This window comes from Furipterus horrens, unplaced genomic scaffold (assembly GCF_987537825.1).
Source record: "Furipterus horrens unplaced genomic scaffold, mFurHor1.1.pri manual_scaffold_17, whole genome shotgun sequence".
In the NCBI taxonomy this organism is placed as follows: Eukaryota; Metazoa; Chordata; class Mammalia; order Chiroptera; family Furipteridae; genus Furipterus; species Furipterus horrens.
Window position 1 is genome coordinate 24,165,938 of NW_028327187.1, and position 16,214 is coordinate 24,182,151.

A 16,214-nucleotide genomic window follows, 5' to 3' on the forward strand; every position below is an offset into this window, starting at 1 on the left:
GGGCCAACAAGTAAATTGTAAAATAAGTGACACTGAATCCAACAGGTGTAGTCTGCAGTTACTAAAATAGTAACTATGAAATATCTATCTAGAAATGTTTATAGTGTACAAAGCAAGGCACCAAAAAAAATGTGTGTAGTAATAAATAAATAAAGCAAGCAAGCACTGGGAAAGGACTAAGGGAGAAAAAAAGGAAAGTGGTTGCGTTTAGTTCTAATTAAGAATAGGGAGGGGTTTTGTCTTTTTCTATATTACTGTTATAAATATATATAAATTATGTATGTTACTTTTATAAACATATGTATCTGCAGGCTGCCTGGAATTATGGAGTTCAGAACAAGGAATTCCCTTCCCAGAGGACCACCACGCAGCAGCCCTCTACCCATGGCACAGTAATCAAACCTCCAAGAAATCAGCCTCCTCAAGGACCTTATTTTGGAATCCAGTAATCCCAAAGCCAGAGTCGGGAAGATGGACTGAGCATGTGCCCTTTCTACGTGGGAAACACTTGCTAAATCTTTGGCTTGCAACAGAACACCTGGAGCAGCGGAAATCGGAAGCTGAGAGGAGCTCTGTCTGGGGGCAGTCCCCTTCCCCCAGCCCCGCCAGCTTTGCTCCACCACCCTAGCGGGTGGGGGTGGGGGGAGGGAAGTTAAATAGAGTCAAGGAAGGACAAAAAACTGTGGTTACACACTTTAAGAGACAGTGAATTGGGGCAAATACTTCTCAGGAAGAAAGTTTTAGTGGCAATTTGGAAAACTGAAAGAAGCAATTCAGGTGTGTGTGCTCCTGCTGTGATTGCGAATTAGGGATTTTTCTAAGACATGGACTGGAATAAGGAAACAAAGGAACTGGATTGGGGCCAGAGTGTTTTAGGGCTGGAAGAGACTTAAAAGAAGCCAGAAAGGAACTCAAGTTTCCTAAGTGCTGCCTACTGTGTGCCAGACACTTTTTAAAAACAGCATCTCTTTAATTCCCAGGATAATTCGGTCAGGAAAGTATTATTGTTGTTTATTTTATAGAGAGGGGACTGAGGCTCGGAAAATAACTGTCCAAAGTTTCACACTGGCCGGTGGCAGACCCAGGAGGCAGACCTCCATGTGTCCTACTTCATAGCTCACCTTTGCCAGGAGGTGCTGCTTCTATGAAATTCCCCTTTCTCAGGCAACTTGTGGGTGATTGGGAAGCCCAGGTTGATGTCTCTCTGGATTTTTTGCAATTTGGGACTCATTGATGTCACAATTGTTTTTATTTCATTTGATTGTTCATTTCTATATTTTCTCCCAGGCTGGGAGCATTTGTAGAAAAACATTATCTGTATAGTAAAGAACATGTAACTGTATACATAAAAGCTACTTGCCCCAGGGCTTTATGTTTGAAACTGAAGTCTGCATGACCATTGAGTGTATTATCTGGATGATATCTAATACCACCACTTTAGAGTGTGAGAATGAACCCTTTTCTTAAAAGGAAAAAATCAGAAAAGAATATTGACCTTCCTAATGTTTCCCAGCACAAAGAAATCCATCTACTGTAGATTTCAAGACAGACCAGACCAATATGTTGAAATGCTGGGCTCAGATTTCATTCCTGAAAATCTGGAACCTTATGCTGCATAAATAACATGATCTTTTCCTTCGTTCGAATCATGGGGAAAAACAATTGCTGGCAGATCTCAGAGTTTGCCCTCCCCCCAACTGTCCCCACAATTCCTAACTTGTTACCCACAAGTCCTGACTCGCATATTTTCATTTGAAGAGTTTTGAAAATTTCTGGAAATCATATGGGGAAAGGGAACTGGATCCTCCTGAGAAATAGAGTAAGGGGAAACTTTTTTTTTAAGAGAGGGAAAGAACATAAAATGAAATGTCTTGCATATATAAATATATATTGGAATAGTTAATGGTACTTGAAAGTAAATTTTCTAGCCATAAACTTGTCAGATATAGAAGCACTCTTAGGTCTAGCCTCATTTTTCAAAAGAACGAACTGGTGTACATAGAAGAGATATGCCCAAGGCCACAGAAGGAACTGGCTAACTTCTACTTCTGTTCATGGTGTCACTTCTCTGGGCCAATCAGAAGATCTAGATATCACACCCTGGTCTTGGTAGAACAAATGTCTGCCTAAACTCATCTCATTTCCTGGTAAAAGCATTTGTATTACTAAAGTTGTTATTAGAAGTCATTATAATTCTAAATATGTTTAAATGTCTTAGAGTAGTGCTGTATTCCCTAGTGTTTAAATTACAGTCAAACCCTCTGATACATTTCTAGATTATCCAAAAAACAGGAGAATTTAGGACAGTGGTCTTATTTTTCTTCATATTTCACAGAGCTTAGCACTGTGCCTTGTACCTTGTGTCATTCATATAAACCAGTTACATGAATGTAAATTAGCCTATTGGCTAATCTCTAGGTTAGCCCATTCTCTGAGACAGTGGAATATACTGTAAGGACAGATAGAACTGGGCTGGAAGCTGAGTGAACTTGAGTGAGGGATTGCAGTAAGTGTCTTGGAAGTAGAAGCAAGGCCCCTGACACTCCACTGACCTTTTTCCATCCAGACTTATTTCCCTCTGGTCCATCCTTTGCCAGTGTGCCTTCCACTGTTTTCCCATTATCTTTAAGATCAAGTCAAAACTCCTCATAGGATCCTCTGTGGCCTGCCATATAAAACCCTATCTCACCCAGGTGTCCCTCACTCCCACCAACTTTCACCCTGTGCTGGAGTCACAGCAGACTGTTTTTGGTCTTTGCTCCCCTACCCCAAGGCCAAACTGTCAGGTACCTCCATCCTTCTCCCTTAAACACCCAACTCTCACCCCTTCTTGGCTATTGAACCTCTGCTCAGCTTTTATTTCATTCTCATGTCATCCCCAGGCATCTTCCATTATCTATGCATTCAAGGTGTAGCATTTCTTTTTTGTGCTCCCACGGCATCCTATACATAACACCTATGTACAGGATGGAGAGAAACATTGATGTGTGAAAGAAACATCTATCGCACGCCCTCACCTGGGGACCTGGCCTGAAACCCAGGCATGTGCCCTGACTGGGGATTGAACCAGTGATCCTTCAGTTTTCAGGCTGGTGCTCAACCCATTGGGCCATACCAGCCAGGGCTGCCCTGAGGAGTTTTAATGGCTATATTTACACTTTCCCATAGAATAACTACTATCATATACAGCTACTAAGCACTTGGAATGTGGCTAGTGCAACTAATGAAGTCTATTTTTAATTTTTCTTAACTTCAATCAATTTATATTTAAATAGCTATGTGGTTAGCATATCGGATAGTACAATTCCAAAGTAAACCTCAGCCCAGTCAAGGCCCCAATCACCTTGCCATCTATAGATCATGGCCCTTGGCAATCTTTCTTTTAGCAAAATAATTTTTAAGACTTTATTTATTTATTTTTAGAGAGAGAAAGAGGGAGGGAGAAAGAGAGGGAGAGAAACATCAGTGTGATCGATTGCCTCTCACAGGTCCCTAAACAGGGACGTGACCCACAACCCGGGCATGTGCCCTGACTGGGAATTGAACCGGAGACCCTTTAGTTTGCAGGCTGGCCCTCAATCCATTGAGCCACACCAGCCCCAGCCAGGGTTTAGCAAAGCAATTTTTAGAAAATATGATTATATATATATATATATATATATATATATATATAAAATCACCTTCCTTAAAAGTTGGAAAATAAGAAAAAAGGGGAAAATGCATTATCCCTAATCTCAGGATTGTTACAAACATTGATACATTTTGGTACATTTTTCCCCCCTCTTTGTCCATCTTGCTCCTTAGGATCTTGGGCCTTGTCAGTGTGTCTTTGCAAGACAATAGTAGATTGGTGTGCTACAGTGGACCCCATGGACTGTCAGGGGCAGCCACAGCTTGTTATCTGTGTCTCACACAAGTGCTCCAGAAGGAGTGATCATTCAGAGCGAGGCTGCTCACCATGGCAGCAGCAACCATGACAGCATCCCAGTTTTTTTAAGTAAGTTAAAAAAAATTTTTAAAATTGATTTTAGAGAGAGAGGAGGGGGAGAAAGAGAGCGAGAGAGAGACATCGATTTGTTGTTCCACTTATTTATGCATTCATTGGGTGATTCTTGTATGTGCCCTGACCAGGGATCAAACCCGCAACCTTGGCATATGGGGATGACACTCTTAACTAACTGAACTACCCGGCCAGGGCTGGCATGCAAATTTTGACTCACCATGAGAAAAGGGTCTTCTGTGTGTGCCAGTCTCATGTCCTGTCCTATCTGTTATGGTCTAAAAACTCTTCTCAGGAGGTAATATCTGTAATATAGGAGTTGGAAAGGTCCCTAGCAATGAGCTAGTCCAACCCACTTATAGTATAGATGAAGAAAGATATAAGGCCAGAGACTGAAAGATAATTGGATCCTTGGCCCTTGACTCACAGGCCCGTGCTCCTTTCCCTCAGTCGCTGATCTTTTCACCAACCTCTCCAAACCAGTGACCAGGGACCATTCCTAATCCTCCTCCTGGTACCACCATTCCACAGCTGCTGGAGAGAGTCAGGAGAGAGGCAGAATGTGATGCACTAATCTTCTCCCAGATGGTTTCCTTTGGTTCATTAGCTCAGCAAAGTAGGAGCAAGTGCCCATAACTAAATCTGGCCTATATCCTTCAGGAAACCCCTGCCAAATAGGGAGGCTAACACTGCTTCTCTTCAGTGCTGACTGCCATTATGAAAGGTCCTGCTTGCCTGTTCCCACCATCCTCTTCTTTCTGAGCCTTCTCAGAATAGCCTTGTTAAAGCCTGAGTCCAGTTCTTTACCACACAGGAAAGAAAGTTTCTCACAATGGAGGAAATCATTTTAGACTCCCCATAGCATGCCAGAAGAAGGGCCACATTCCTCCAGGAGGCCAGTCCTGGACCTGGGTAAGGAAATTTGTCCACACTATTCTGCACATTATGGGGATCCCTCTAGCTAGGGCACACATGCACGACTCTCCTCTCTATGCCCTCTTATTAGTTTCTTTGTGAGTCCTGGCCATCACGTGGTCTCCAATAACTTGTAAGTCTGGACCCTACTGCTATCTTCCAAATCCTCTAGCCCTTTTTGCTCCCAGTGAATTTAAACAACTGCCTGAGTGGATCTAAACTCCCCTTTGTGCTATAATTAGGCTGCAACAAGGCTCACCCCAGGACAGAAATACTGTATGGGGCAGGTTATAGACTGCTGCTGGTCCCACAGTAGGGAAGCAGCGACTTTCTGAATAGGAGGATTAACACATTAGCACAAAGATTCCCGTTTCCTGGGAGGGTCGAATTCTAGGATAAGAGCTCTAGGTTGTAGAAGAGGGGGAGGGGAGGAGGGGAGACATCCATACTCAAGACTGTGTGTTCCTGGGGTGATGAAATTGTTAGGAGGATTAAATGAGATAACATAAGAAAGTGCCTAGAAACAAATAAGTAACACCTTGACTGGCCCTCAACAAATGATAAAGCCTCACTCTCAAACATCCTCTCTGCCACCCACATTGGCAAGAATTACCTCAATAGATTTGCCACTGATTTTCCTCTTTGACTGTTTCCAGCTATTCTCCGAGACAGTTGTCCCATTACTGTACCCTATCTGCCCCCATTAGTATACAGTATTCCCTCACTTATCGTGGGTATTATGTTCTAGACGCCCCTGCGATAGGTGAAAATCCGTGAAGTAGTAACCTTACATTTATTTTAGTATTTATATATATTTTAAGGCTTTATAAAACCTTCCCACACGCTTATAAACCGTTTCCAGTCCCTTATTAACCTTTCCCACTCCTTTATTAACCTTTTCCACACTTTTATAAACACTACTTATGTTCTTAAACATATTCTACACTCTTAAACCTACGTCACTTTAACAACATACATATGCAGTACCGCAAAATGCCACGATATAGCGAAAAATCCATGATAAATAATTAAATATAATATTTTTTAAAATCCCGCGATACAATGAGGCCACGATAAGTGAACCGTGGTATAGAGAGGGACTACTGTATATGGGGCAGGGTAGAGGAGGTTAAGGCTATACTCCCAGCTTTTCTTCAAAGGGCTCAGCCCTGGAACATGGTTGGCCCAAGCTGGTGATAAGTTCATCCCTGTTCCTCTCACAGGAACTCCTGAAAAGGGAGTTTTTGATGTCCTCAAGGTCCGTAGGTAAGGGGGTGGTGGCTGGGACAGGACCCACAGGGTCTTTGTACCCACTCATAGAAGTTCATTGAAGTGGGTCCTGAACCAGCCAGAGAGAAGGTAAATAATCAGGTAGCAGGTTTATTTATAAGGCAGAGAGAAAAGTTGGGATGTCATCAGCTTTAGAGTCTTTCCTTTTAACAACAAAAAAAGCTACAACAGCCTTGGCTGGTGTGGCTCACTGGAGTGAATGTCAGCCTGAGAACCAAAGGGTTGTGGGTTCAATCCCCAGTCAGAGCACATGCCTGGGTTGCGGGGCAGGTTCCTGTATGGGGGCATGCAAGAGGTCAATCTATGTTTCTCTTGCACATCGATGTTTCTCTCCCTCTCTTTCTCTCTCCCTTCCCCTCTCTCTAAAAATAAATGAATAAATAAAATCTTTTAAAAAAATGAATATTATTTAAGGGAGAAATAAACATAAAACTTAAATGGAACTGAGGATAGAACTCTAAATCTGCCTCCTAAAGTACACATCCCCTGGTTGAGTCTCTCAGGCATGAATGGTTGAATTCTGTTGTGTGAGTAGCCATTCTTTCTGCAAAATGATGATTTGTGTGGAGTCAAAGGTCAAGAATGCTAATTTCATGTCTTTTACTCTTATAGTACCTTTAGGGGACTGGTAACCTAGTGAAAAATGGTTTGGAGTTTGTAGATGTCTTGTATTTACTTGCCAAGCTTGCTTGGTGGAAGCTCTTCCTTGAGGCAGAAGAAAAGACTTGCCTGGAAGAGTGGCTAAACAGGTGGGAGGCAACAGTTGGCACCCTGAAAGCCCAACAACAGAAGGGAAGCCCAACACCTGGAGTGCCTAACTCCTCTAGGGTCAAAGCAGCAGCATCTTAACTCACTCCAGGAAGTGCTTGGTTTGGAGCCACACCCCCTCCACAAGACCCCCTTCGGGGACACTACTATGATTTCCAGAGGAAGAGATCTTCGTTGTACCAGCTGGGCCTGTCAGTGGCCCTGGGCCCAACAGCCACTGAGGTTAGTATGCCAGGGTCTCACACTTAGTCACTTTGAGTCACGGGCAATTGGTTTTGCAAATTTGGTCAGAGAAAGCAGGGTATGCGGTTAAGAGGACTAAATCAGAAACTTAACCATGTGGAAAACACATTACCTAAGCAGGCAACCCATTTAGAAAGTTCTGCCTTAAATATTGAGCTGAAATCTACCTCCTTGTATCTTCTACTCTTTGCTCCCACTTCGTCCTTCAGGAACCATGTGGATTATTTCTCCTCTCTTTCCCCAACAGGCCTTAGGAACATTGTTTTCAGACTCTTAGATTAGGCTCAGTACTGACTATAGTGATATTCAGTTGTTTGTATGCTTTTCCATTGTTATGATTCTATGTGAGGAGGAAATTGATCCTATTTTAGGAGACACGACTGTCCCTACATCACATAATATCTCAGTGGTTCCATTAGGAACCCTTCCTGACCCCACGTATGTTCTACCCCCTGGAGACAAAAGGCTGACCTGAATTTCCATTATCAAACAAATGTGCATTGGCATATATGATCAATTAATTCTTAGCCAACAGAAGCAAATATCACACAAAACCCCATAGAGCTAGTGCCTTTACTGTGAGGGTGGTAATAGAAACCAAAAAGTATCACGTGTTTACTGCTTAAATATATCTGAAAAGGTCAAGCTTTCCAACCCCCCCCCCATTCCTCTGCCTTCCCCCCATTTGGCTTTATCACTTTTAATAGGCAGTTTGCTGTCAGACTTAATTCCACAGAAGGTAATCTGAGTACATGCTATAGGGGTAATTATTTCCAATCTACTGAAGAAGATGAGTGAGCCATCCTCCTGGGCCACCTTCCCCACCCCCATCTGCTCATGATCTGGCTTTCCTGACTGAACTGCCCTTGGCATGCTTGAACTTTGTGCTTCCATTTGCTCTGTCTCTGCCAGCCAGCCAGCCAGCCAGGCCACCAGTGAATGCCTCTTAACACAACTTAAGCTGGAGCTTCTCACTAGCCTGTTGACCAAGTCTCCAAGGTCAGACAGTCAGCAACTTCTATTGAGGCTACGCCATGTGCTGAGTACTGTTCTAGTCTCTGTGAGAGGGAGAGGGAAACAAAAGAAATAAAAGGCAGGGCCCCTTGGCTCCAATGGGTTTACAGGCCTAATTAGTGATCTCTAAGTGACGCTCTTGAGAAAAGACTTAAGGGCACTTAACAAAACAACATACAAGTGGGTATAATAATGTGATAAGTGAGCCAAGGGGAGATCTAAGTTCCTTGAGGGGAGGGCCCTGCCCTTGTGTCCCCCCAACGCCCTCAGGAAGAACCTCTCCACTTTCTTCTTACTTTTGGGAGGGGAAATTAAAAGGAAGTTCAGGCTGGCCAGCCTCTTTCTCTCTGGTCTCAGGCTCAAGGATCAATTTGACAACTATGGAGACTTCATTGACTACAGAAGGGGTATGTCAATATCTTGCTGAGAGGACTGAATAGGCCTTTGATGTAATGTATATGCATTTGGAACTTAGCCTTTCTGTCAAAGATAGGAATGATAAAGTTCTGCTTTTGAGTCTCTTCCTCTTATCATCTCCTACTTTATGGTAATAATAGAAGTGATGATAATAGCAGCTTTTGCTAATTATCAAATACCTACACTACGTCTGATGCTTTACATGTTATTTCATTTAATGCAATAGAAAGAATTTTAATTAAGTTAAATAAGGACAATTAGTATGATCAGTCTTTTATTTGTTCAGAAACATTAATCTGTAAAAACAAGAAGGTGTTCTTCCACTCCATTTTGCAATGATGAAAACGTACCCATAGGTCTGGGTCCAAGCTGGAGTTCTGCAGGATGGCGAAAAATAATTCTGAAGACAATACAGAAAAAGAAAATACCAAAAGAATAAAAAGTTCCTTATATACAGATGAGATCCTACTATAAAACATGCCATCATAACCACATTTCCCTATAGCAAAACACTGACCAAACGTCTAGTCAGTGGTACATTTATTTAAAGCAATATTTAGATCAACAGAAATTTAATTTTTTGTTATCAGAAATAGATTTTTAAAAAATTCTTATTTATTGATTTTTAGAGAGACAGAGGAAAGGGGGAGAGAGAGAGAAAGAGAGAGAGACACACACACACACACACACACAGAGATGCGTTGTTCCACATACTTATGTATACATTGGTTGCTTCTTGTACGTGCCTTAACCTGAGATCAAACCCGCAACCTTAGCATATCAGGAAAACACTCTAACTACCTGAGCTACCCTGCCAGGGATGAAGTAGATTTTTAAAATCAGTATGGTATATTGAGGTAAAAATGAAGGGAGCTAATATTTGTCATCTGTATTATGTTCAAGATACTTTTACTCTTCACAACCACCCTTTAAGGAAGGCACTGTTTTTATTCCCATTTTCCAAATGAGGAAACTGAAGCCTAGAAAAAGTAAATAACTTTCCCAAGATTATATATGAACTAAATGGCCAAGCAAGAATTAAAACACAAGTTTATCCAACTCCAAATCTAGGATTCTTTCCACTACATCATATTGTGTTCTAGTAATGAATGTGTTAACCTAGACCATGAGACAACAGAAGACAAGCCTCAGTCTTGTCTATTTAATGCCACACAAAGTGCTAAGCTGCTCTTGGTCTCCCAGTGAGCCACAGGAGGAGTTCCCAGCCCTATCTCTGAGCCTCATCCCAGTGAAAGGACAAATGATTGTCCAGGCTTGGCTCATGGATGAAAAGATAACCCTGTCCCAGGGAGGATCCCTGGACTTGCTTTGGCCTCCATGTGGACCAAGTCTACTCTCCTTGCAGTCCCTCTGCAGCCTGCCACCACCACACTGCCACCAGGTCACAAACAAGGGCAAAGAGGCCCACTCCTTCCTCTTGGATCTGGAGAACTTCCTGCCTGTCAGGCTCATTTAGCTCTGGACCAGGTGTCCACCTGTCTGGGTAGTTTGCCTCTGGACCTGCCTGGCAACAGGGGGCTGGCCCTGGGGACTCTCTGAAGCCCCTTCCAGCACAATGAGTTCGACTCTCAGAGGGTCCCATGAACCTGGGAGACTGGCAGCTTTGCTGGGTCCATGGATGTTAGCTGAGGAGGCAACTATGCAAGACGATGCAACCAGAAAAGAGGGGCACCATCTATATTGCTTCTCCTTATGCATAATGGATCATAATTATAATATTTGAAATGTATGTGGGATCTTCTTTCCAGAAGCTAAAAGCCTGTGAGAGTACTTTAGTTTCTCAGTCTCTCACACACAGAGGTACATACACACACACTTTAAAGAGCGGGCCAAAAAGTGTTATAAATAAAATTCTAGAACATGAGGGGGAGGAATAAACAGGAAAATTTCACTGTAAGAAATGAAATGTACCAACTCCTTGCAGGGTGGCTTCAGTGACAGCCCACAATTGTGCTATTAATCAGAAACCGAGCTGGATATATTATTGCTTTGTTCAGGCTTTTTCTTCTTCTCCTTGTCAATACATGTTAGAGATGGTGTAAATACTGTGGGGTTTCAGGGTAAGGAAAGCACTAATGGAAGAAAACAGTCTTCATGGACACAGTAAGAGAACATGACCTGATGTGTCTGTCACACTTACATTGCCCAGCATCCTTTCCTTCCAGCCAGACAGGGCTCCATGTTGCCAACCCCATAGCTCCGGCTCACTTGCTCTTCTTTACCTCTGTTTCCACTCTTCCCCTAAGCTGAAATGTCCCCATTCTCTTCTCTCTGCCAATTCCCAAGTACTCCTCATCTTCTAGGCCTTTTGTTCAAGACATTCTATTTATCTGACATGTCCTCCGCCCTCCTTCTATCCCCTTCAGGTCTCTCTGGTGTGAATATCTTCCCTTGCCTGGACCCACCCCTAGAAGACCTAATGACCTCACCTTTCTGATCATGAGAACCACCAGCTATCTGGACCTAACACACACTACCTGCCTTGTGAGTTAACATTTCAGTCCCTGCCAACAGGGCTTTGGCTTATTCCCTGTTCATAAGATGTACCTGACATGCGACTTTTTTTCAAAACTTTAAAAGCAGAGGAATTGTCCAGGAGGTGGTCCTTATTTTGCTGAGTTTAATCAGAGCATAATTTACATTATTAATGGTTGTTTACATGATTCATAAGTCTTGTGATAATTTTTCTTTCAGTTTATTCTTTTCTTATTCCTTCCTGTCCTCCACACAAACCCTCCCCTCTCTCCTACTCTGGTTTTTTGTTAAGTGTTTGTAATGGGCAAATAATTTATATTTTTCAGGCCAAAGTAGTATTTTCTAAAGTAACACAAGAGATAGCTCCATAGCTCTAGAACTATTTTCTGCCCTTATATTCTCTAAGCCCAGGAAATACATACACAAGGTTGCTAGGAAATGGAGAGACTTTTTCATTGGGCCTCCGCAAATAAGAAATAAAAGACCCCATGGAAAAAGATTGGTTCTGGAAGGATAAGAAAAACACTTAGAGAATCTGCTAAATAATATTTTTGTCTGCTGTTTGTAAATGTGACTTGCTTTGAAACCATCTGTCATGCAGTCCTTTGGAGACAGCTGAAAAGCATTTAAATCTGTGAAAATGAGTATATTTTCGTATATACCACAGTATGTTTTAATGGGTCCCTGATGCATGTTGTCCAGTGCATTCTCTGAAATAAGATTTTATCCAATTGTAAATTAACATTTAAAACAGAATTCAAAGAAGCGACATGGCAATGAATGGAGAGGCTGAGGTGCAGTTTATAGTTGTGTGTGTTTGTTTTAAGATTTTATTTATTTTTAGAGAGATGGTAAGGAGGGGAGAAAGTGAGAGAGAGAAACATTGATGTTAGAGAGAAACATTGACCCGTTTCCTCTCATATGCATCCCGACCAGGGACCTAACCTGCAACCCAGGCATGTGCCCTGACCAGAAATCAACTGGTGACCTTTAGCTTTGCAGGATGATGCCCAATCAACTGAGCCACACTGTTCAGGGCTGGAGTTGTGCTTCTTCATGGAATGAATGGAGAAGCTGCAATGCAGGTATTAAAACAGTGTTTTTTCATAGGTATGGGGTAGAGTTGGAGTTTTTGCTGGTCTTTTTAAAAATTGTTGTTCTATTACAGTTGTCCCACTTCTACCCCCATTGCTTCCACCCACCCCGCCCACCCCTTCTCCCACAGTCAGTCCCTATCCTGTTGTCCATGTCCATGGGTCATTTATACTAGTTTCTTGACTAGACTCTTCCCCTTCTTCCCCTTCTCCCCTCCCTCCCACCTCACCCCCAGTCACTGTTAGTCTGCTCCTTGTTTACATGTCTCTGGTTCAGTTTTTCTCCTTTGTTTTTGTTGTTCATTAGTTTCTTGTATTAGATGATATCATATGGTATTTGTCTTTCAATGCCTGGCCTATTTCGCTATGCAAAATTCTCTCTAGTTCCATCCATGTTGTCGCAAATGGCAGGAGTTCCTTCTTTCTTTCTGCTGCATAGTATTCCATTGTGTAGATGTACCACTGTTTTTTGATCCATTCGTCTACAGATGGGCACTTAGGCTGTTTCCAGCAATTGACTATTGTAAATAGTGCTACTATGAACATAGGGGTGCATAGGTTCTTTTGAATTGGTGTTTCAGGATTCTTTGGATATAATCCTAGCAATGGAATTGCTGGATCAAAAGGCAGTTCCATTTTTAGCTTTTTGAGAAAATTCCATACTGTTTTACACAGGGACTGCACCAGTCTGCATTCCCACCACCAGTGCACTAAGGTTCCCTTTTCTCTGTATCCTCACCAGCACTTGTTTGTTGATTTGTTGATGATGGCCATTCTAATTGGTGTGAAGTGGTCTCTCATTGTGGTTTTTATTTGCATCTCTGATGGCTGGTGATGTTGAGCATTCTTTAATATGCCTATCGGCCCTTTGTATGTCCTCCTTGGAGAAGTGTCTTTTCAGGTCCTTTGCCTGTTCTTTAATTGGGTTGTCTGTCTCCTTGGTGTTGAGTCATATAAATTCTTTATATATTTTGGAGATCAGTCCCTTGTCTGAGATATCATTGGCAAACGTTTTCCCATATGGTTGGTTCCCTTTTCATCTTGCTGATGTTTTCTCTTGCTGAGCAGAAACTCTTAAGTTTGATGTAGTCCAATTTGTTTATTGTTTCCTTTATTTCCCTTGCCTTTGGAGATATATCGGTGAAAATATTGCTACGTGGGATATCTGAAATTTTCCTGCCTATGTTTTCCTCTAGGACTTTTACGGAGTCACAGCTTACATTTAAGTCTTTGATCCATCTTGAATTTATTCTAGTGTGTGGTGTAAGTTGGTGATCTAGTTTCATTTTTTTGCAGGTCCTTGTTCAGATCTCCCAGCACCATTTGTTGAAGAGGTTCTTTTCAATTCACTTTATGTTCTTTCCCCCCTCTCAAATATTAGTTGACCATATAGACCTGGGTTTATTTCTGGGCTCTCTATTCTGTTCTTATGTCAGTACCATACTGTTTCAATTATAGTGGCTTTGTAGTATAGTTTGACATCAGGTATTATGATTCCTCCTACGGTGTTCTTTTTCCTCAAGATTGCTGTGCCTATTCGGGGTCCTTTTTGGTCCCATTTAAATTTTTAAAATATTTGTTCTAGGTCAGTGAAATATGTCATTGGTACTTTAACAGGGATTGCGTTGAATTTATAAATTACTTTGGGTAGTATGGACATTTTCATGATGTTGATTCTTCCCAACAATGAACATGGTATATGCTTCCATTTATTTGAATCTTCCTTAATTTCCTTCTTCACTGTTATATAGTTTTCTGAGTACAGGTCTTTTACCTCCTTGGTTAAGTTTATTCTTAGGTACTTTATTTTTCTTGTTGCTACAGTAAATGGAATTTTTTTCTAGTTTCTATCTCTAATATTTTATTGTTGGTGCACAGAAATGCCTTTGATTTCTGAATATTGACTTTGTACCCTGCTATTTTGACAAATTCACTTATTAGGTTGAGTATTTTTTTTGTGGAGTCTATAGAGTTTTCTATGTACACTACCATGTCATCTGCAGATAATGACACCTTCACTTCCCCTTTTCCAGTTTGGATGCCTTTTATTTCTTTTTCTTGTCTGATTGCTGTGGCTAGAACTTCCAACACTATGTTGAATAGGAGTGGAGAGAGTGGACATCCTTGTTTTGTTCCTGATCTCAGGGGGAATGCTTTCAGTTTTTGTGCATTGAGTATGACGTTGGCTTCAGGTTTCTCATATATGGCCTTTATTATGTTGAGGTATGCTCCCTCTATTTCCATTTTGATGAGTGTCTTCATCATAAATGGGTGTTGTACTTTGTCAAATGCTTTTTCAGCATCTAATGATATGATCATGTGATTTTTGTCTTTCATTTTGTTTATGCGGTGTATTATGTTTATTGACTTGCAAATATTAAACCATCCTTGCATCCCTGGGGTGAAGCCCTCTTGATCGTGGTGTATGATCTTTTTAATGTGTTGCTGGATCTGGTTTGCCAATATTTTGTTGAGGATTTTAGCATCTATGTTCATCAGTGATATTGGCCAGTAGTTTTCTTTCTTTGTTGTGTCTTGACCTGGTTTTGTTTATTTTATTTTATTTTTTTAATAAAAAAAATTGTATTTACTTAGAAGCATTCAGAATGTCAACAAAACAGCTGCAACTTTTTCTGCAATTACAGAGTGGTATTCAGTTATCAGAACAACAATTATTTCGTATAAGCTTCATCAGACAACTGAAGATGAAAAAACTACCATCCCCATATACAACTGATTTGTGCTGTGCACCAACAAGTACCTGCTTTAGACTTCCATGCCAATTTACAACCCCCTTACTGTACCAGGCAAGGTTAGTGGCTATTGAAAATACCACCAGGGCAGGGCTATCTAAAGACACATTCGGTAGTGTGTTAACTATACAAAAAAAGACACTGTACAGTTTAACAACAAATCTTACACAGACTTACAATTCAATTTTTTTCTTTAAAAGGAGTGAGTTCTGTACAGGGGGGCTTAAATGTTTTATAGACAAGAAAAAAAGAAAGCCGCGCTAGAACCAACTTAGTCATCATCATCATCTTCTTCTTCATCTTCATCTTCTTCATATTCCTCCTCTTCCTCATCCTCCTCATCCTCTTCATCTTCGTCCTCTTCCTTCTTTTTCTTGCTTTTTTCAGCCTTGACTACTCCCCTTTTGCAGCATCAGGCTTTCCTTTAGCTCGGTATGCAGCAATATCCTTTTCATATTTCTCCTTCAGCTTAGCAGCCTTCTTTTCATAACTCTGCTTGTCTTCTGCAGCAGTGTTATTCCACATCTCTCCCAGCTTCTTTGCAACATCACCAATGGATAGGCCAGGATGCTCTCCTTTGATTTTTGGGTGACACTCAGAACAAAACAAGAAAAAGGCCAAAGGAGGCCTCTTGGGTGCATTGGGATCTTTGAACTTCTCTTTTGTTTCCCCTTTAGGAGGAATATAAGTTTTCATTTCTCTTCCATAACGGGCCTTGTCCACCTTTGCAATGTCTTCAAATTTTCCTTTCTCTTTAGCAGACATGGTCTTCCACCTCTCTGAACACTTCTTAGAAAACTCTGAGAAGTTGACTGAAGCATATGGGTGCTTCTTGTGCTCCTCCCGGCAAGTTTGCACAAAGAAAGCATATGATGACATTTTGCCTCTCGGCTTTTTAGGATCTCCTTTGCCCGTGTTTGATTACTTTTCCTCAGTGAGCACAGAGTCACCCAGTGTCCGTCCGGCTCGCATTTGCCCCAGCGCTGTCTCTATGGAGCTCAATGTACTTGACCTGGTTTTGGAATTGGGGTAATACTGGCTTCATAGAAAGAGTTTGGGAGTCTTCCCTCTTCTTGGATTTTTTGGAATAGTTTGAGAAGGATATGAGTTAGTTCTTCCCTAAATGTTTTGTAAAATTCATCTGTGAAGCAATCCAGTCCTGGGTTTTTGTGTGCTGGGAGTTTTTTGATTAGGGCTTCAATATCACTAGTTGTTATTGGTCTA

General features: G+C 41.5%; 1 pseudogene; it reads right to left on the minus strand.

The window, feature by feature from the left end:
* Window positions 1-15,261: 15,261 nt before the first annotated feature.
* Window positions 15,262-15,911, minus strand: LOC149990698 (high mobility group protein B1 pseudogene; annotated as a pseudogene).
* Window positions 15,912-16,214: the final 303 nt, after the last annotated feature.